This window comes from Topomyia yanbarensis, chromosome 2 (assembly GCF_030247195.1).
Source record: "Topomyia yanbarensis strain Yona2022 chromosome 2, ASM3024719v1, whole genome shotgun sequence".
Taxonomy (NCBI): domain Eukaryota; kingdom Metazoa; phylum Arthropoda; class Insecta; order Diptera; family Culicidae; genus Topomyia; species Topomyia yanbarensis.
The window spans coordinates 295,783,725-295,806,054 of NC_080671.1; the positions used below are offsets into that span (position 1 = coordinate 295,783,725).

At 40.3% G+C, this 22,330-nt stretch overlaps 1 protein-coding gene and 1 pseudogene across 8 annotated transcripts in view; one reads left to right on the forward strand and one right to left on the reverse strand.

Moving 5' to 3' along the window:
• LOC131683299 (cartilage-associated protein-like) overlaps nucleotides 1–22,330 on the reverse strand; it is a 651,036-nt gene that overhangs the window by 380,015 nt on the left and 248,691 nt on the right. The window lies entirely within an intron of this gene.
• On the forward strand, nucleotides 18,516–18,668 carry LOC131686422 (5.8S ribosomal RNA; annotated as a pseudogene).

The following is a 22,330-nucleotide window of genomic DNA, read 5'->3' on the forward strand; positions in this document are numbered from 1 at the left end:
CACTTCCACCTGACACAATTCCTGTCAGGCCATGGCTGTTTCCGACAGTACCTCCACAGGTTCGGGCACGCGGAGGTCCCAGCCTGCCCTGACTGTTCAGGTGTAGACGAAACTGCTGAACACATACTGTTCGTATGTCCTCGTTTCGACGTCGAAAGAAGAGCAATGCTTGACGTCTGTGGCTGGGACACAACCCCTGATACCCTTATTCAGCGGATGTGTCAATCGGTGAAGAAGTGGAACGCAGTCTCGGCTGCCACCATCCAGATTGCCAGTAAGCTACAGGTAATCTGGCGAACCGAGCAACAGACGACGGGCACGGCTAACTAGTGATTGGTTAGCTGGAGCGAAAAAGGCCAAGCGCAAAAAAGGGAGTGAATGGTCTGTTCATGCCGAGGCAGGTTGGCGCAGCGAATGGCAACCGCGTAAGGGGTAAACCCAGCCACCCCGAAGCAAGACAGAAGAGTGAGTGTATAGGCGTATAAGTGGACTGCCTCATGCCAAGACGGGAGGGTCGTAGCGTAGTATGTTGAGACTTAGCTATCGATACCTCATGGCGTGGCAGAGGAGTGAAAGGGTGAGCATCCAAGTCAGTCTCACACGGCATGTTAAGGGTGAGCACAAAAGTCAGCCTCACATGGCATGGTAGAGGCTAGCACAAAAGTCAGCCTAGCAAGGAATGAAAAAGGTGAGCACACAAGTCAGCCTCGCATGGTATGTCAGAAGTGGGGCCTAAGAAAAATGTCCCACATGGGATGCCAGGGGGAGTGACAAAGGTACAATAGAGTGTCACGATTGAGAGTGAATCAGGTGATAGAGTGAGCACCCAAGTCAGCCTCACATGGTATAAGTGGGGCGAGCACAAAAGTAAGCCTAGCAAGGAATGAGTAAGGTGAGCACACAAGTCAGCCTCGCAAGGAACGAAAAAGGTGAGCACAAAAGTCAGCCTCATGTGGGAGTGTTTGTGAGTGAATCAAAGTGCGATTGAGAGAGCACCCAAGTAAGCCTCATACAGGATGTATGAACGCGTGAGTGAGAGTGAATGAGTACATTTAGTACAGCCATCCCCCCAGAAGTAATACCGAGAGGTAGTTCCTGGGAGGAATGATGGCGGAGCCCAATGGAGTTTAGTCGGTATTAATGGCAGCGTCACCATTCGAACCCGACACGCCCCCAGTGCACCCCGTGTGGTAGATTGGACCCTACCAATAGCACGTGTACTGGGCTAGGACGTAAAGGTCTTCTCCATTGTAAAACAAAAAAAAAACACCCATACATACACACAGATATTTTGCGATCTCGGCGAACTGAGTCGAATGTTATATGAGACTCGGCCCTCCGGGCATCGGTTAGAAAGTCGGTTTTTGGAGCAATTGCATAACCTTTCTGTATGAGAAAGGCAAAAGAATAATATTTAATTAGCTTAATCAGCATGAGTTCTATGTTATCTTCATGTGATTATATTTTGAAATGTTGGTGGAATGGGTTTGAAAGTGGAGGGAATGGGCGGTTAGTAGAGTGGGAGTGGAGGATGCGTCAGAAATCCTTCATCTTATTTCGGTATACGGGGTAGATGAAGGAAATGCGGGCGTGAGGGTGGTCCAAGGGGAGGGGAGTGATGAAGGAGGATGGTGTAAGGGCAAGGCGGGGGGAGGGGGGCGACGCAATACTCAACTGCATATTTTGCCTTCCATTTGAGACTTGGTTTGAGAAAATCGGTTCAGTCATCACCGGAGAACCGATGTGACTTTAATTGTGGAATATGCCCGGAATTCCAGACTTCCGGAATCGTCGATAGTGGACAATATATTCAAAGAATGTTTGATTGGCAATCAGTGATCTAGATCTGCGATTAGAAGTAATTTGGTGACCATTTCAATAGTTTTTAGCCTCTGAGGTATTACGATTGTACCGATTAATATAGGAAATTTCAATGTATCCTTACTAACACCCCTGTAACTCCGGAAGCAAAAGTCAGAACCGAATGAAATTTAGCAGCAGTCAATGGCATTACTGTATCTTTCATTTGAAATCAAGTTTGTAAAAATCGGTAGAGAATTCGTTGGGGAATGGGTGTGATATTAGCTTAGGAACTTGGCGGGTTCCCCGGGGACGTCATGAACCGTCATAGGTGGCCAATGTGGTCAAAGCTGCTTTAATTAACAATAAGTGATCCAGACCCGCAAACTAGAGTAATGTTACATCAATTTTAATATGTTTTACATCATTTTAACATCATGATGGTACCAGTTTATATGGGAATTTGCTGTGTGACCGCACTCTTCAACCCGTAACTCCGGAACCGGAAGTCGGATCAACTAAAAAGCAGCTTATGGGAGCGTTATACCTTTCAAATAAAACTAAGTTTGCGAAAATCGGTTCAGCCATCTCTGAGAAAATTGTGTGAGTTTAAATGACACTCACACATACACACACATACACACACATACATACACACACAGACATTTGCCGATCTCGACGAACTGAATAGAATGGTGTATGACACTCGGCCCTCCGGGCCTCGGTTAAAAAGTCGATTTTTACAGTGATTGCATAGCCTTTCTTTATATGAGAAAGGCAAAAATAAAAAAATAATCTACTTGTTGTTAAAAATCGGGTGTTTCGTTGTTACAATGCTTAACTTTGACCATTTTTTTACTTTTTATGGTTCATGCATTTAATGGTCCATGCATATTTGCTAACTAGTGGTGTCTCATATGATTTCACAGTCAAAATCTTCCGTCGAGAGGAATTTTAGGCGATCGTCTTTAGAACTGTCAATTTGTATTATTCCTACATCAAAACTATATCAAAATATACGCAACAAACAACAACGTGTGAGGTTGTCCAAAAAAATCGTGGGTTCTGGGTTGAGTGGTCACTTAACGAGTAGTAGTAGTAGTTAGTGTACTAGCTTTGAAGTTTCTGCATAAATACAGAATAGACCGATATTTTGAATACAACTCTCTTTAAATCCCATTCATAATTAGTAATACGAGAATAACAAAAAATAAAAGTCTACGTAGACTTTTTCGAAGACCCCTCCTCCCCCCTCGTAGACAAACGTAGACTTTTGCCAGACCACCCCGTCTCCGCATGAGTCTACGTGGTTTATGAACGGCCCCTGATATGGTCACCCTACGTAATCTATCTCCTCTTATCTAATGATTTGATTAGTATATCACACTTTTCCAAGAATTTACGTTACAATGTTTTTTATGAATATTTTATGTTTCAGTTTCATCGCCTGCTACTTAAACTTATTTCCAATTTTTATATTCGTTTTGAGCCAGCGAATAATACTATATTTTGCTTTTGACAAAATATTACCTTAAATTTAATCTAGAAGCTTAAACGTTGTTTTTGGCGTAAAGTAGCTCCCGTGGCATAAGGTAGCCCCCGATGACGGTAGGATTTTTAATAAGCACTTTTGACCCTTTTCTATAACATTTACAGCACTTTCTTATAAAAAAGCGAGCAATTTTGCAAAAATTCAAAATATTTAAAATTCCTTCGTGCATCGCTTGAAACTGTTCTGTAAAATGGAGAAAAAAATAGTTTTACATTTCTTACAAAAGAAAAGTATCAAACTTTAAAAACCGGGGGGCCGATTTTCATTACCAAATGACTGCTCGAAAAAATTGAAAAATTTCTGTATGCATCTGTGTAACTATATGTATGTGCACTAATGTCATGTAATTAACTCAGCAATGGCAGAACCGATCTTAAGGAAACTATAGTTTCTAACGAAGGGCCTGTTTACCTTCAGGGCCGTGGGTGATTATGTCAAAAATAATACATGTTTAGGCATGTAACTTTCAAACAAAACAAGCTATACACATAATTTATTTCTCACTTATTGTTTCCCAAGAACTAAAAATGAGACCGTTTACAATTTTAGCTCCAAAACTCTGTACTGTTCTAAATTTTTTATAAAATACGGTAACCTGTACCTTACAGAATATGTATGTTGTCGATTAAATTCATACGTCACAGCTTGAATTATTTATTTATTTATTTATTTATTTATTGATTTTCCATCTGACCTACATGGTCTACATGAAATATGGAGTATGGAATGAGGAAAAGCCCATTTGCAGTTAGTGTGACACCCTCCAAATGCGCGTAAAAACCTCATTATCTTTTCACATATACACATTAAACAATATTGCACGTTAAATTACATTACATTACATTACTTAATTAATAATACATCTAACAAATCAAAATCTAATGCACTAAGTCTACCGCTTAAGCCTATTTCTAAAAATATCACATGAAACAGAGAAGTCAAAAAATTCATAAACACTATTAAAAACACTACACATCGCCCTTACGGGTTCGTTCTGTCCATAATTAGTACTTTGATAGTCGAGTCTTAGAAAATCCCACGATCTTAAGCTTCTAGGGGGTGCGTTTACATTTATCTGTGAAAGTATATTTGGGGCATCTATTTTACCTGTTAGAACTTTTCCTACAAAGACTGCTCTGGAGATATTTCGTCTTTTTGAAAGGGTGTCCATATCAAGCAAACGACAACGATCAATGTAAGGTGGCAGCTCTATCGGGTTGCACCATGGCAGAGATTTAAGAGCAAATCGGAGAAACCTAGCTTGTATAGATTCAATCCTGTTAATCCAGATACTCGCATACGGACACCAGATGATAGCTGAAGTTTCCAGGACAGAGCGAACGAGAGAAAAATACAGTGCTCTCAGGCAATATGGATCAGTAAACTCTTTGGCTATTCTGATGATAAAACCAAGGTTCCTGTTGGCTTTCGCAATGATGTGGGAATAGTGATCTCTGAACGTCAATTTAGAATCCAGCAGTATTCCAAGGTCCCTGACAACTGAAACTCTTTCAAGTGTTTTCCCTGAGATAGTATAACACCATAAGATTGAATTTTTTTGCGCGTGAAAGAAATTACTGAGCATTTAGATACACTGAGAGTCAACCGGTTTCGAGCACACCAGTTACAAAACTCATCTAGTTGTCGCTAGGGTTCGTCGCGGTGCGGATGTGGGCGGTAAATGGATTGTCCGCACCGCAACCGCAAAAAAAATAATAAAACCGCACCGCTTACCGCAACCGCACTTGATTTACCGCACCGCACCGCACGGTAATGTGGTAAATGCGGTAAAATTTTTATATTTTTAAAAATTGTGTTGTTCATTTATATAATGTATATATAATAAAATGTTATCCTTATTACACAAAATTTAACTTTAAGAGACTCCTCAGAATATAATGTTCAAGAAAAAATAAACTTTTTAATTTTCTATTAATAACATTCCGTATATTTTAAGGCAAACATTATACATTCAAAAACATTCTACTGCAGTAATAGGAAAACTTTTATTTTAGCAACCCTTCAGTTAATTGAAAAATGGAATAATGGAATGGAACAAGAAATGAAGTTCTTTTTTCTTTAAATTGTCATATTTTCAATGTTTTTGACATATGAAAATGAAATAGATGATTTTCGAATTTACGTAGTAAAAACCACCTTTCATTCTTAAAGGAATTTCAACAACAAAAAATTAAAGTCGAAATACCAGTACTTCTATATAATAGCGCATATATTCCAATACAGTGAAATAAAAACATATTGTATTTCATCAATAAGAATGACGCCATATTTAAAAAAAGCTCTATTCATTACATCTAATCAGGAGTCCGGTCTCAACCGGTACAAAATTATTGAACATTAGAAAAACTGCAAAAAGATTTGTAACATACAGCAGAAATGTTAGGGGGTTTTATGGACAAAATATCCCAAAACTCTAACTTCCGCATTTTTCAAGAAACATATGTATTCTCATTCAGAAACTAAGATTGCTCCCTTTAAAAATGTATGAATGGTAATTTTCTAAAGGCTAGTTCGAAAGTCCTAGCATTTAATGTATTTTCCTCTAATATTTTCCCAAAGAGCCAATGGCAAAAACTTCAATTAAAGTGGACGGGAGTCAAACGATGTGGTAATTGGCAAAAATAGTTTTAAAAAAGCTACAAAATAGTCTTAACCCTCCAGCACACGCGCCGTTGTATTTTGTGAAACACCTTCCGAAACTCTAGCGAAATCTTCTTTCAGCACCAGCGGCTGCTCATTCGGGGAACCATTCTCGCGAGCGCTGGAGGGTTAACTGAAAAATATTAGGACTTAATTTGGTAGAAAACTATCGTAAATTTGAATGGAAGTACGCGAAAATAAGTTATGTAGCATACTTTTTGAGAAAGAGTCCAATAAAATTGACTGCAGAAAAATTCACATTGAATTTACACAGAAATCAAAGAAGATAGAAATACGATGTTGATGAACGAATGATAAAATAATCATCATAATTTGGACCCCTCCTTATTTTGGACGTTTTCATACATTTGTATCATTTACTGCCAATTACTCCAAATTCGTTTGGTTTGATGAAGATAATTCTATTCTTTGGGTTGTGTTTAAGTCCCAGCATAATTAGTTCATCTCAAAGTCCTTTTAACCCTCTAGTTCCCAACACCGCCTGTAGGCGGTCTCTATAAAAATCTAAATAAAACTACTAAAACATGATTGTATGTTGTCATCCGCACTAGCATTTCTTCCCAACGCTCACACCCTTCATACACACACATTATTTTAATATTCGTAGCTTTCTGTCAAAGGCATTTGAAGCTCAAAGTTGAAAATTCGAGGAAAATGTGGAAAAAACTATTTTGTGTTTAGTGGTAATCTTCATTAAACAAATTTTAACTGTTTTTGGAAAGTTCAGCAACTAAAAAAATATTTTTTGAGTAGCCTGTTACTAGCATTTCACTGTAGATGTGAATTGGTTTAGTGGAATGATTCGGAAGTTTAGGTTTTTTGATAAAATACTTTGCCCGCCTAGAGGCGGTGTTGGGCACCTGAGCGAAAAAAATTTTCTTTAGTGATTACTTATCGTACCGAAACTAGTATTATGTGTAATTTTACCTGAAAAAACTTATGTTTTAAAAACTTTGGGTGAATGTTGCAGTTAGAATATGGATATTCTTATCATTTAATAATATTTAGGGGAGTCTGGGGCTAGTTGGCTGAATCTTTTTTTCTCCTTTAGTATTAGACATATGGCGCTGTCTCTAGTTCTGTACTTCAAGTACTGTTTAATCCATTCTCCAATGTGTTTATGTTGCATTAAATTCTGTTTCGTACACGTTGTAAGTGATATTGAGTTTTCGAGCGTATTAGAGTGAAGAGCCTACTTTAGTCGTATTATGAAGGGTGCCTCACAATTTCATTAATTACTCGGAATACAATTGATGCAATGCGTATGAATTGGCATCAATATCTTTGCTTTCTTCTTATGAACCATTATGCTATCAAAAATCGCCATTTGAACCAATACGTTGAACAAAGATGGCTAACGCCGCTCTAACCAACGGTTTTACATGGTTATGACGAAAATAGGCTCATTACCCTAGGTAACGTTTTTAAATTTCACCTTTTTGTGTTATTTAGGGCGAGTTCAAAGCTATTCCACGAATGACTAGATTTTTCGATAGCGCGCGAAAAGAACTTTCCTTGGCCGTATATGTAATATACGTAACCTCAAGTAAAATTTGTTTTTTTTGTTTGTTTACTTCGGAATTTCTTAAAATTAAAAAAAAAATCGAAAATTTAGCTTTTGAATACAAATTGTGCGCCGAAATTAAAATTCAGGAGCATTGAGGCTGAAAAATAATAACAAGTATCATTGATTTGCAGTTTTAATCAAAAAACATCTCACACGATCCATACTTTATCATCAAAAGTAGCCAGGTGGCATCATTGTGCGTATAGTCGTAAATTGGCGAGATTTTCGCGTCACATATTTAAAATTCTGTAATGCAGACAATAGTCCGCTCTTTTATGCAACGCATTCACTTTTACACGATCTTCTTAAATGAAAAACATAAAACATGATAAGTGAAACCATCGCCAGCAGACCCTACTATAAATTAGAAGTCAATAATTAAACAACCAAAGCACTAGAGAAATACTCCTTACAGCTTAGGTATTTTGCGTTCTGATGGAGTCCAAAATATAAGAAACCATCTGTATTTGCTTATGTTGAAGTAACTAGAAGAAAGAAAAGTTTTTGTTTTTTATTCGCTCAGGTGCCCAACACCGCCTCTAGGCGGTTTACTTATTTTAAGGCCTTAATGAAAAATTCATTACTTCCCAGAATTTTCAACATTATTTTCGTTTTTCTCATCACGAGGCCCACCTCCAAAAGTTTTTTCAAGCCAAAAAAAAATTTGGGCACTAGAGGGTTAATGTCAAATTGAACGGAACACGGTTATATTACGCCACTAGGTGAATTACGGTTCGTTAAATTGTATCATGCTTGCAATTACGTCAGCGATGAAATTCATATTTTTTGTGTGTACAATATAATACAGCGCTTCTCTTGAAAAAGATAATTTTGTTGTTTAAACCTCTTGGAAATATTAATGGAGAATAAACTCAAAACATCATTTATAGGTCCATTTATTTGGTATCTTCGGTAACGTTGTTCATGATGATATTAGAACAACTTTTTTGAAGGCACAAAAATCTTCAAATGCTCATGAAAATCGATCCTGACGCACGAGAAACAAACTGAAAATGCCATTTTCATCATTTTTCTTCTTCTTTCCAAAAAACAATATGTGGTCTAAGTACACCCCAGATTTCTGTTTTGTTGTGCAGTCTCATTTTATGACAAAAGACATATAAAACATGGTTAAAAGTCATGGCTCTACGAATGTCAAAAGTATAATAAAACTGATAAAAGTGAATCTGTTAGAAAGTATAATAAAACTAATAAAAGTGAATCTGTTAGAAAATGTCCATTCCAAAAATACCCTTATTGTTGATGTGTAGGCCATAAGGAGTCTTCCAGGCCCGTATTTTCCGTCTCTCCGAAAATCTTCTAAGTCTTTTGCATTCAAAAGGACTTGCTATTTTATGGCAAAACCGCGTTACATAACTACGAAATCCGCGCAAAAACATGACTGACAAAATTCTTTTTTGCATTTAAAAGGACTTAGATTTTTTTCAGAAAAACGTCTAAGTATTTTGCATTCATTTTGCAAAAACGCCTTCATTGAAAAATCCGCGTAAAAAACCTCGAAAAAAACCGCGCAAAAAATTGCGTAAAAAACCCGAATGTAAACGGGTGGTTGGGTGCGAGAGACCGCGTTTTCTTGCTGATAACTGACAAAATTCTTCTTTGCATTTAAAAGGACTTAGATTTTTTTTTCAGAAAAAAGTCCAAGTATTTTGCATTCATTTTGCAAAAACCGCATTCATTGAAAAATCCGCGTGAAAAAAACCTCGAAAAAACCGCGCAAAAAACTGCGTAAAAACCTGAATGTAAACGGGTGGTTGGGTGCGAGAGACCACGCTTTCTTGCTCTTTCAATTATGTGTTGCGTTGCGTTCTCAAATAAATTCACCACGGCGCACAGTGGCGGCTCATCAAACAAAAGTCGGACAAAACCTCAAATGTTACCTAATTTGGCTGAAAATCACAATTTAAGCTAATTTTGAGGTGCTGAGCTCATTTTTGAAGTCAAAAGTCGTAAAATATTAAATGCATTTTTCCATACAGTGTCATTGAACCTTTCTTATAACTATGATCCCGTTTTCATGATAGATTTTCCGTTACTGTTCACCAATGTCAACAATATCATAAAAAATGAAGAACACTACTTAAAAACCATGGTTGAACGTGTTGGTTTACTGTAGATTGTCTAACTATTTTACACAAAACACCATGCGTCTCCATATCAGCAACAAAGCTTCACAATCTCCTTAAACCTTTTTGCGCACCTATGCGCAGAACGAGACCATGATATTCGAAAAGTAGAGGTAATTTCACATAGAATGTATACTATGTGACCGTTCCGAAATGATTCCGAAATTTGTACAGAATACATTAGTGAACAAAGTATTTTTGATCTGACCACCTTAAACATATTTAAACTAAAAAGTCATAGTTCCAAGCAAATTTACCAAAGATATTTTACTCACTAACCAAGTTCTTTCGTTCCTCTATACAATGAAACTAGTTGTGCTAAAATCGGACCAAAATCAACAGAGCAACATGCATTTGAAGTGAACAGAGCAATGGTGGTTTCGGAAATGAAAATCATTAAAAAATCCGGACTTTGGTACGTTTAAACTCGTGTTAAAAATCGTGTTCTTATCCAATGATCATAAAATTTTTAATATACATCATTCAATACATGAGAAATTTAGGAAAAATATAAAATATCAACATTTCAAAAATAAATTTTTGAGGTTTTGGCCAGCCTCCGGCCACTGTGCGGCGCGCGCTCCAGAGTACCTGTGCGTGCCTATACAAACACGCAGCCGGCTTTGCATTTGCAAGCTGAGCGACGGTAACGGGAAGATGCGTGGAAATGTTATAGCGGAATGTTATACATTAGATTGGCTGTCCGTAGATTTTTTGGTTTAGAAGTTATATGCGATACCAGATATAGCAAAAAAGTCACTATTCGGCATTCGAATGCCCCTAGTAGGCTTTGCCTACCACCAAAATATCAGCCAGGTACTCGTATTATCAATACCGACTGAGATACGTTCACCCCAACATACCGATCATGCACAGTTATGAGGCATTATTGAAAGTTAGGCAAAATGCAAAACACAGGTCCATGCCATGGTGTGTGACCGGTACCGGCAGCATGGCGGTACAACACATGCCGGTCATGCACACCTATGCGGCATAATTGGAAGTTAGGCTAAATGCAAAACACACCCCTAGTAGGCTTTGCCTACCACCAAAATATCAGCCCCGCACTCGTAGTATCAATGCCGGCTGAGATGAGTTCACCGTGTCGGCGGCAGTGAGTACCCGCAGTGACATACACCACACCTCGGCCGATCATCTCGGCCGTATGGGTGGTGATGATTATTAGCATTATAAATGGCAGTAGTAAATTTATCTTCATTTTGATAAAAATCTATCTACAGGGAGTGTGGTAATCGTGAAGATGTATGGCAAAAAGGCATTTCCGACTATCACAGTGTATACGGGTATACCAGAGGTCCGAGGCACTGGTAACGGCCACCCGAAAACACTACTCCCTACCTTCCACTACGATACAGGCGGTCTGTCCGTAGCGCATGGGTGGACTGTGTCAAAGGTATGCAATATGCAATTACGCATTGCGTATGGGTCCATATGGCAAGCAAAGAGGCGAAACCGTCTGAGAGAGGTTGGTAAGAGCGCATGAGAGAGTCGGCTGGTTAAACAGAAGTTATGCAAAATGCAATTACGCATGGGTCCATATGGCAAGCAAAGAGGCGAGACCGTCTGAGAGAGATTGGTAAGAGGGTATGAGAGAGTTGGCTGGTTGAACAGAAGTTATGCAAAATGCAATACAAATTTGTTTAGCCAGTGACTCTCTGTGCAGATAGCAAAGCGAGGGCGCATGAGAGAGTTGGCTGGTTGGTCACAACGGTGATTAGTTAAGTGGCTCTCTGTGCGGATAGTGAAGCGAGGGCACATGAGAGAGTTGGCTGGTTGGACACAACGGTGATTAGTTAGGTGGCTCTCTCTACGGATAGTGAAGCGAGGGCACATTAGAGAATTGGCTGATTGGTCTTACATGGCGCAGGGTTGTCTGTTGCTTGGTCGGGCTGATTACCGGTTCTCTCACTGTGCTGCGCACCACGACGAGGAGGGATGAGGATATTGTTAACACATGAATGTTATACGGCTACCATGTTATAAGAGATAGATAGCGATAGTAGCATGTATTATGACACAACCGCCGTGTGTGTGATACCCGCGTGAGAGAGGCAAAGATGGGAATCTTTTGGCGATTGTTTTGCTTGATCCCAAACGGCATCCTTTGCGTTTGCGCGTCTCATGCGAAAGAGGGAACGATTTTACTACGGTATGTGGATAAACGTTGTGGTAAGGTTCGATGATGCCGATGTGTGCGGTTCCCCCTGGAACACATCATATCAACAATAACAGAGTACATAACAAGAAAGGGATTGAAGCGGGCCTTGCTTCATATCACCGCTGGTGTTGTGACTGACTGACGAATTCTAGTTGATCCTACCAGTAATATACGCTTGTCTCAAAGGTTAAGCCATGCATGTCTAAGTACAAACAGATTTAATGTGAAACCGCATAAGGCTCAGTATAACAGCTATAATTTACAAGATCATTTCACTAGTTACTTGGATAACTGTGGAAAATCTAGAGCTAATACATGCAATATGCAGGGACCTCGCGGAACTTGTGCAATTATTAGTCAAACCAATCGTCCTCCGTGACGCTGGAGTTGAAATCTGGATAGTTTTGTTGATCGTATGGTCTCGCACCGACGACAGATCTTTCAAATATCTGCCCTATCAACTATTGATGGTAGTATAGAGGACTACCATGGTTGCAACGGGTAACGGGGAATCAGGGTTCGATTCCGGAGAGGGAGCCTGAGAAATGGCTACCACATCCAAGGAAGGCAGCAGGCGCGTAAATTACCCAATCCCGGCACGGGGAGGTAGTGACAAGAAATAACAATATAAGGCGCCAAATGATGCCTTATTATTGGTATGAGTTGAGCATAAATCCTTCAACAAGGATCAAGTGGAGGGCAAGTCTGGTCCAGCAGCCGCGGTAATACCAGCTCCACTAGCGTATATTATAATTGTTGCGGTTAAAACGTTCGAAGTTTATTCTTGTCCAATACGGGTGCTACTCCTAATAATGGTAGCAGGTCACTGGATTGTTGCGACTATAAGACTGGGTGTGCGGCCGCGCGGGCTATCCTGGTTCGTGTGTGTCGTTGTGGCGTCTGTTGCCTTTTATCGGGCGCTGGCGTTTCCCACAAGCCCAGCTGCTATTACCTTGAACAAATTAGAGTGCTCTAAGCAGGCTATGACTATGGCCGCGAATAATCTTGCATGGAATAATGGAATATGACCTCGGTCTTAATATTCGTTGGTTTGTAATCCAGATCAAGAGGTAATGATTAACAGAAGTAGTTGGGGGCATTAGTACTACGGCGTGAGAGGTGAAATTCATAGACCGTCGTAAGACTAAAAGTGAAAGCGAAAGCATTTGCCATGGATGCTTTCATTAATCAAGAACGAAAGTTAGAGGATCGAAGGCGATTAAATACCGCCCTAGTTCTAACCGTAAACTATGCAAATTATCAATTGGGAGACGCTACATTATGGTGCTCTCAGTAGCTTCCGGGAAACCAAAATTAATTTCCGGGGGAAGTATGGTTGCAAAGTTGAAACTTGAAGGAATTGACGGAAAGGCACCACCAGGAGTGGAGCCTGCGGCTTAATTTGACTCAACACGGGAAAACTTACCAGGTCCGAACTTATTGAGATAAGACAGATTAATATCTCTTTCTCAAATATAAGGGTAGTGATGCATGGCCGTTTTTCGCTCGTGAAGTGATTTGTCTGGTTAATTCCGATAACGAGCGGGACTCAATCAAATAAACTAGAACACTGTCAGTAGTCAGATGATGATCCTGTTCCGCTAGCAATCGGTACGGCGGGGCTGTGGGTATGGGTAACCATGCACTGATAATATATATTCGTAAATATAATAAAATCGATCCTGCAATGCACGAATTCATTCGTCGTTTTCTGCAACGAAGTATTTTCGTGCATTCTAAATAGTAGGTTTCGTTCATTTCATAAACAAGAATGGTCGCTTGGTGAACGAAAGCTTTCGTAAATTTTACACGTTTAATGAACACTGCACGAATGTTATCGTTGATAATGACATTATTTTACTTGAATGAAACGAAATGATTTGTTTATTTTAATAAACGTGTCTGTATATTACGAACGATTTCGTTAGTCACACGAATTCATTTCGTTTATCTTAGAAAAGTTTTCGTATTTGTTATCCTCTTATTGTTTTCAGTCGATCTTTTGGGATCGATGTTTGTTTGACAACATCGAATTTTTTTTAATTTAAAAAAATCGATGTGGCCAAATCGATTTTACTGTGGTACGCAGAAATGTCCGCTTGATGAACGAAAGTTTTCGTAAATTTTACTTATTTAGTTTAAATTGCACGAATGTTATCGTTGATAACGACATTATTTTTCGTGAATGAAACGAAATGTTTCGTTTATTCTAATAAACGTTTATGTATATCGAATGATTTTATTGCTCTCACGAATTTATTTCGTTCATCTTAGGAAAGTTTTCGTATTCATTAGCATATTATTTTTTCAATCGATATTTTGGGATCGATGTTTGACAACAACGATTTTTTTAACTAATTAAAAGGATCGATCTGGCAAAATCGATTTTATTTTAGCCTACTCATCTCCATTGAGGACTAGAAAGATTGTGGTTTGAAATAATGGCCGCTGGATGAATAAAAGTTTTCGTAAATTTTACATATTTAGTGTACATTACAGGCCGACGTTGATAACGACTTTATTTTTGTGAATGAAACAAAATGATTCGTTTATTTCAATAAATGTTTATGTATATTATGAACGATTTCGTTGGTGGCGCGAATTCATTTAGTTTATCTTAGGAAAGTTTTCGTATTTATTAGCCTTTTATTGTGTTCAGTCGATCATTTGGGATCGATGTTTGACAACATCGATTTTTTTTTATTTAAAAAAATCGATGTGGCCAAATCGATTTTATCGTGGTACGAAGAAATGGCCGGTTGATGAACGAAAGTTTTTGTAAATTTAACTTATTTAGTGCACAGTGCACGAATGTTATCGTTGATAACAACATCTTTTTTTGTGAATGAAACGAAATGTTTCGTTTATTTTAATAAACATTTATGTATATTACGAACGATTTCGTTGGTCGCACGAATTCTTTTCGTTCATCTTAGAAAAGTTTTCGCATTTATTATCGTTTAATTTTTTCATTCCATCTTTTGGGATCGATGTTTGACAACACGGATTTTTTTTATTAAAGAAATAGATCCGGCAAAATCGATTTTTTGTAGTATGTGGAAATGGCCGCTTGATGAACGAAAGTTTTCGTAAATTTTACTTATTTAGTGTAAATTGCACGAATGACGTCGTTGAAAACGACATTATTTTTCGTGAATGAAACGAAATGTTTTGTTTATTTTAATAAATGTGTGTGTATATTACGAACAATCTTGTTGGTCGCACGAATTCATTTTGTTCATCTAAGAGAAGTTTTCGTATTTAATAGCATATTATTTTGACATTGCTCCTGCAGAGAAAAACTCAAACTTATTCATACAAAACCAACGAGCAGTTCGCGATCGCTCAACTGAATCCGTACTGCTCCGGATTCTGGACAAATGGAAGCGAAAAAGGTTCAGGAATTCTTCCTGAATCCGGCGGACACGGATACGGCTACTAAATAGTTAGACCGAGACCGTCGTGATGATCAACAATTATCTGACGTATAGCGACAATGACTCCATATTCTACCTCTATTGAAGCTCCTCTGACGTTGACGGTTTGACGAATGGTGCTCGTAAATATTATAAAGACTTTCGTATAAACCAGTGAACAATTCGTTTTCCTAATGAAGCCATTTCGTAATAAGCCAACGAAAGTCATTTCGTGGTTTTCACGAAAAACTCGTAATAAAAAATAAAAGTGTTTCAATAGAACTACGAACGATTCATTATATGTACGAAAAATTCGTATATTTTATGAAAATTTTCTGTACGAGACTAATTCCTAGCGATTTACGAATATGTTCTATCAGTGGCCTGATATGTCAAGTTCTGCTTATTTGGACAATTTGTGTGCAACAAAACGAGATTGAGCGATAACAGGTCCGTGATGCCCTTAGATGTCTGGGCTGCACGCGCGCTAGAATGTGAGCAGCAGCGTGTACCCTATTCCGAAAGGAACGGGAAATCACTGAAATGCTCATTTAGTTGGGATTATGGATTGAAATGGTCCATATGAACCTGGAATTCCCAGTAAGTGCTGGTCATTAGCTAGCGTTGATTACGTCTCTGCCCTTTGTACACATCGCCCGTCGCTACTATCGATGAATTATAAAGTGAGGTCTTTGAAGGTGAACATTTGCTGGTCCTACGGGACTGCATTTGAATCGCTGAAGCTGACCGAACTTGGTGATTCAGAGGAAGTAAACGTCGTAACAAGGTTTCTGTAGGTGAACCTGCGGAAGGATCATTATTGTATCTGCGTATACATAAATGTTGGAGAGAGGATTGTGCAGATGCGAACGTGCGCGTCTGTTGGCATGTACACGGCACCCGCTCCCTAGGGGTGCTAATATGCAGGCTTATAAAAAAAAATTAATGGGTTGTGTACAGGACACGACCACGGTGACATTAAAAATGTAGCTTTTTTCAAGAGCGTGCAAATGTATTTTATCTATCACACATATCGACTCAAGTTCTTGCTCACTCGCCTGTTTTCATATGTTACAATTTGCTATATACCCTCCCCATTAAAACATAATTTATTGAAGGTCTTTTAACGGTAATCTATTAATTAATCAAGTATCTCACTAGGTAATTGGCATTATTTGGCTAATCCATCTAGTAAAAATAGGCTGGTCTGTCCAGAAAATATATTTAAAAGAAAAGTTCCATATTTAGAACCGTGACGAGGAAGCCCACGCCCAGCAACGGAAATATACAGATTCTTCATGAAATATGAAATTTCATTTTCCATTTAAATTTTCAATAATGTATTAATGAACTTAAGTAAACAATCTTAAGGTTAAGTATTTCTTGATCGATTAGTGGTGAAAAAAATGAAATTATTTGATAAATTACATTGTTATGCAACGTTCGCACTACCAGTTAAAACGGGTTTTATGCTATCTTGGTGACATTTTCTCTTGTTGCTAATTATTAAAACGTGTTATAACTCTGTAGTGTAAACATTGTATTATTAAACCAATTCTGCAGCGTTTTATGTTATATAGGTGTTTTATGTGGTAATAGGACTGACATAATTATATCTTCAGTACAGCGGTTTGTTGCATAATTTCAAACAGATATATTTTAAAATTTAAATTAGTATACCCATCCGTTCTATTTGTTGTATACTTTAAAACGCAATTAGAACTGTGTTTTAAATACATAGGGCAGGACAGATACTCTGACTGGATAAACTGGGAAAACAATTTTAAGTCCAGTAACGATTAAGACATGGCTTGAATTTGAATCGAAAAAGAACACCCGCCTAAACTGCTGCTGGGACGGTAAGTTCTGTTTCAAAATTTTCCGTTGTGTACAGTACGAAACAAAAGTGTTTGAAATTAGAAAACAAAAAGTTCTGCTGGGAATGTGATTGTTTCCGATGCAATTACTCTCAGGTTTTTTTACGCAGGGGATACAGGCCGTGCAAATGAAAACCGCCTAAATTTAAAAAAAACGCGTAAATGAAAACCGCGGAAATTTCAAAATTCGCGTAAAAAATACCGCGTAATAAAACCTGAGTGTACTCCCCTATATAAAATACTACGCTGCTGAACAGTGCAATAACTACAGAAGCACGTTGTCAGATGCCTTACTGATAAAAAACATATAACCAAAATATGAAACATATGAAAACCAATAGGCTCTTTACCCTAGGCAGCTACAATGTGCCGTAAACATGGATTAACAAGTTACAACGCACACGCATGCATAAAAATAAATATATTTTATTCAAACGCAACACTCTTAAGCAGCACACACCGTATTGAATTAAATCCAAACCACCCCACCCACCCACTTTGCAAATCATTCTGTGACACCGTGCTGGTACCCGAAAAATCCGCACACGGCCACCGCTGCCGAAAATGCATAGCGTCTACCGCTTATTGTAGTGCCCACACGCTGCAGCCATGATCTTAGCCGTTCGACATAAGAACAAAAACTGATTCAAACGGGTACGCGTCACCTCTATTTATAAACTAACCGTATATGGTTTAGTCACATAGGTGCGAGTGTGTGCAAATGCCAACGTTGCCGAAAATCGATAGCGCTTATTGCATCGCCCGGAGACGATGTTGTTCGTATGAGACAAGAGCAACAACTGATTTAAACGGACATGCGTCGCTTCTATTTATGACTTTTCGTCTTTCATTGAGTCACTAAGCTGCCCTCTTTTGACGGCTGTGTCTGAGAAGTCTGCCTCACGAATGGTAATTTTCCCGTTTTTCGTGAACTTTTTAATTTTACCAATTTCCAAAAGTCTACTTTTATTGGGGAGATATTAAATTATTACCAATATTTAAGTTAGGTGTTTCTGAATCGATTGGTGTATGAATGATTAAAATCCATCTAGTAATATCGGAGTTATAAGCGTGCAAACCTTACATAGTTTCGTTACATGGGAGATAGTTTAGATTTTAGAATGACACCCAGCCCCAGATAGTGGAGTAAGACATTTTTAATGTCAAAACAAACACGCTACCAGGTGTACTTATACTCGCGCGGTATAGCCGCGAGTACGAATGTATGTCAACATTAGTGATCCGCTACCGTTGGGGAATGTGTGTTTTGTGTTTGTTGTAATGTATTATAAATAAACCCTAGGCAGGGGATCACTCGGCTCGTTGGATCGATGAAGACCGCAGCTAAATGCGCGTCAGAATGTGAACTGCAGGACACATGAACACCTACAAGTTGAACGCATATTGCACATCGTACAATACTACGATGTACACATTTTTGAGTGCCTATGTTTATCGATTCAACTATACGTGCTGTTGCGCGTATGCGTAGTGACGTTTTCTCACCTTCAGTGGTTGGTAAAACGTTCAAGCTAGTAATCTAACACGCGCACCCCCGTGTCGTGGATTGATGCACATACATCCCTTATTCCAATCTGGCCTGGATACTGGTGTATAAGCATAACAAATAGATATTATACTAGGCCTGAAATAATGTGTGACTACCCCCTAAATTTAAGCATATTAATAAGGGGAGGAAAAGAAACTAACAAGGATTCCCTTAGCATCTGCGAGCGAAGCGGGAGGAGCTCAGCACGTAGAGGTGATACACATTGCGTATCCACCTGATTCCGTGTACTGGAAATTTTGTTATCTTCCATAACCAGCGAAACGTTCAAGTTCACCTGGAATGTGGTTCCCACAGAGAGTGATAGGCCCGTAGAACAGCGCTGATGGTAGAAATTTTTTTTCTATGGAGTCGTGTTGCTTGATAGTGCAGCACAAAGTGAGAGGTAAACTCCTTTTAGAGTTAAACATCACCACGAGACCGATAGCGAACAAGTACTGTGAGGGAAAGTTGAAAAGCGCTCTGAATAGAGAGTCAAAAAGTATGTGAAACTGCCTAGGGCAAGCCCGTTGAACTCGATTATCCGATGCGGAGATATTCATCTGTGGCCTGCGGGGCCTCCTTCAGCCACAGGGCACTTATACTCCTGCTATCAAGAGGGCATTGCGATCCATTACAGAAAGTTGTTGTTCCCTCCCGCAACAACAGCCCGAAAGTGGTCCCCTGGTGCTGGTTGCTTGTTCCACCGTAGCGGCGTTCAGTTCTGAAGGCCTATGCCGCAAGATGGGTTTTACTGCACGTGGTGTGCGTCTGATGGATTTAACAGTGGACACCGTCCCGTATGTTCCCCCGAGCATACACTCCCAGTATGGGTGTTTACGGCGAATTGTCGATCGGCAATGATAAAATCGAGGCACCTTCGGGACCCGTCTCGAAACACGGACCAAGAAGTCTATCTTGCGCGCAAGCCAATGGTGAGATCGGGGGCTTGCACCCCGGTCGCTGTATGTAAAACCAAAAGCGTAAAAAACATAACTCTCCCGTTGTGCGGGATTACGGGCGAGACTCTCTGCTCGTCCCTCCATCCCCGGGTGTTATAGCCGGCATGCGGTGGTCGGGTGGTTCGCCATCCGACCATCGTACCATAACATACCGTGAGTGTGCAGGATGTGACCCGAAAGATGGTGAACTATGTCTGATCAGGTCGAAGTCAGGGGAAACCCTGATGGATGACCGAAGCAATTCTGACGTGCAAATCGATTGTCAGAATTGAGCATAGGGGCGAAAGACCAATCGAACCATCTAGTAGCTGGTTCCCTCCGAAGTTTCCCTTAGGATAGCTGGAGCACGTAACAATTCGAATCCTATTCTTATCTGGTAAAGCGAATGATTAGAGGCCTTAGGTTCGAAATGATCTGTTGAACCTGTTGAGTATACGATTGCATTGGCGTGCATACTGAGAACGGTAGCGCCTTTGTAATCATGGCAACATGAATCCTTTCCTTCGAGAAGCCAACAAGAGATATCGGAAGAGTTTTCTTTTCTGTTTAACAGCCATATTCGCAATAATTTATTCCTCCGATTACCTCTTCGCCGGACTAACTATGGAGTAAACGGTGCCATCATTGGTTTGCAGCGGACCTTCAACAGAATTTCATCCGAGTTCGATCTTCACATTCCACGTAGCAGATTACAATTTGACTTTTTAAATAGATTAAGAAATTATCATTAGGACCACACTGTGTCTGTTGATATTAATTAATTATAAATAAATAAATATTAGCAATGGGAATCTTTCATAGAGAGATATGGTTGGACATGCTGGTAGAGCATGGTAGCATAATTGCCATGTCGATATCCTCTTTTTGGACCTTGAAAATCGAAGACTGGGGCACGCAAACTCTCAACAGCTTGTACCGAATCCGCAGCAGGTCTCCAAAGTTAAGAGTCTCTAGTCGATAGATTAATGTAGGTAAGGGAAGTCGGCAAATTAGATGCGTAACTTCGGGATAAGGATTGGCTCTGGAGACGGTAATTGTTCGGAATCGCGGCTTTTTCGAAAAGATGGTTAAAGGGGGAAAGCTTTAAAGTAGTTTAAACTGGAAAATAAGTTATGTCGTCGCTGCGGCAAAAAGGGGCATAAGGAGCGGGTTGCACTAAGGCACACAAGTTCCTTATCTGCACCGCTAAGAAGCAAGCCCATAATCATGCTATGGGCGGACCTTCGTGTCCCTTCGGTGAGGCAAATAAGAAGAAACCGTGAACGTCACACAGCTAAATCTTAACCATTGTGCAGCAGCCCAACAGCTGTTGTGGCAGTCGGTTTCGGAGTCGAGGACAGATGTCGCCCTTCTATCAGACCCGTACAACATCCCTGCCGGCAACGGCAATTGGATGTCGGACGGGCCTGGGATGGTGGCAATCTGTACAACGGGACGGTTCCCGGTTCAAGAGGTAATACACTCCTCCGCTGAGGGTGTTGCGATTGCCAAGATCAATGGTGTGTTCTATTGCAGCTGCTACTCTCCACCAAGGTGGCCCATAGAACAGTTCAACCAGATGATCGACAGGCTCTTGTCAGACCTAGTGGGCCGGAAGCCGGTAGTCATAGCGGGAGACTTTAACGCTTGGGCAGAGGAGTGGGGCATCCGCTGTACAAATAGCAGGGGTCAAGCGCTAATGGAGGCGCTTGCGAAACTCGATACTGTGCTAGCTAATAATGGCTCCGCTAGTACATTCCGTAGAAACGGGGTGGAGGCGTGGATTGACGTAACATTTGCCAGCCCGAGTCTGGTTCCAGGCATGGAATGGAGGGTAGACGAAGGCTACACCCATAGCGATCATTTAGCAATCCGCTTTAGGATCAACTATGGTGTGCAGCATCCGAGGGCGGGAGATCCCTGTCAGGTACGCGGGTGGAAGTCGCACCGAGGATGCAAGAGAGAACCGCTGTGAAGTGTTTCGAGCTGCGAAATTGGCCCTTAGCAAGGCCATTAAAAGCAGCAAGAGAGCGTGTTTCGACAACCTGTGTGAGAGTGCCAACGCGAATCCGTGGGGTGACGCCTACAGGATCGTGATGGCCAAGATCAAAGGGGGCTCTTCACCCCCAGAATGGACTCCGGACCGGTTGGCGACGATTATCGAAGTACTCTTCCCGTCTCGAGCCACAATCCCCTGGCCACCTGCATTAGGAGACAGTGCGGGCACGGCCGAAATGGTGGCTCCAGTGACGAATGAAGAACTACTCGCAGTGGCTAAATCCCTAGCAATGAACAAAGCTCCAGGGCCGGATGGAGTTCCAAACAACGCTCTCAACGCTGCCATCATAGCGAACCCGAACATGTTCAGGATAGTTATGCAGAGATGCCTTGACGAGTGCCGTTTCCCCGATAGATGGAAAAGGCAGAAATTGGTGCTGTTGCCGAAGCCCGGGAAGCCGCCGGGCAACCCATCGGCGTACAGACCAATCTGTCTGATCGACACGACTGGCAAATTGCTTGAGAAGATTATCCTCAACAGGCTAACCCCGTACGCAGAAGGTACGGACGGTCTGTCAAGCAACCAGTTTGGCTTTCGGAAGGGTAAGTCCACAGTGAACGCTCT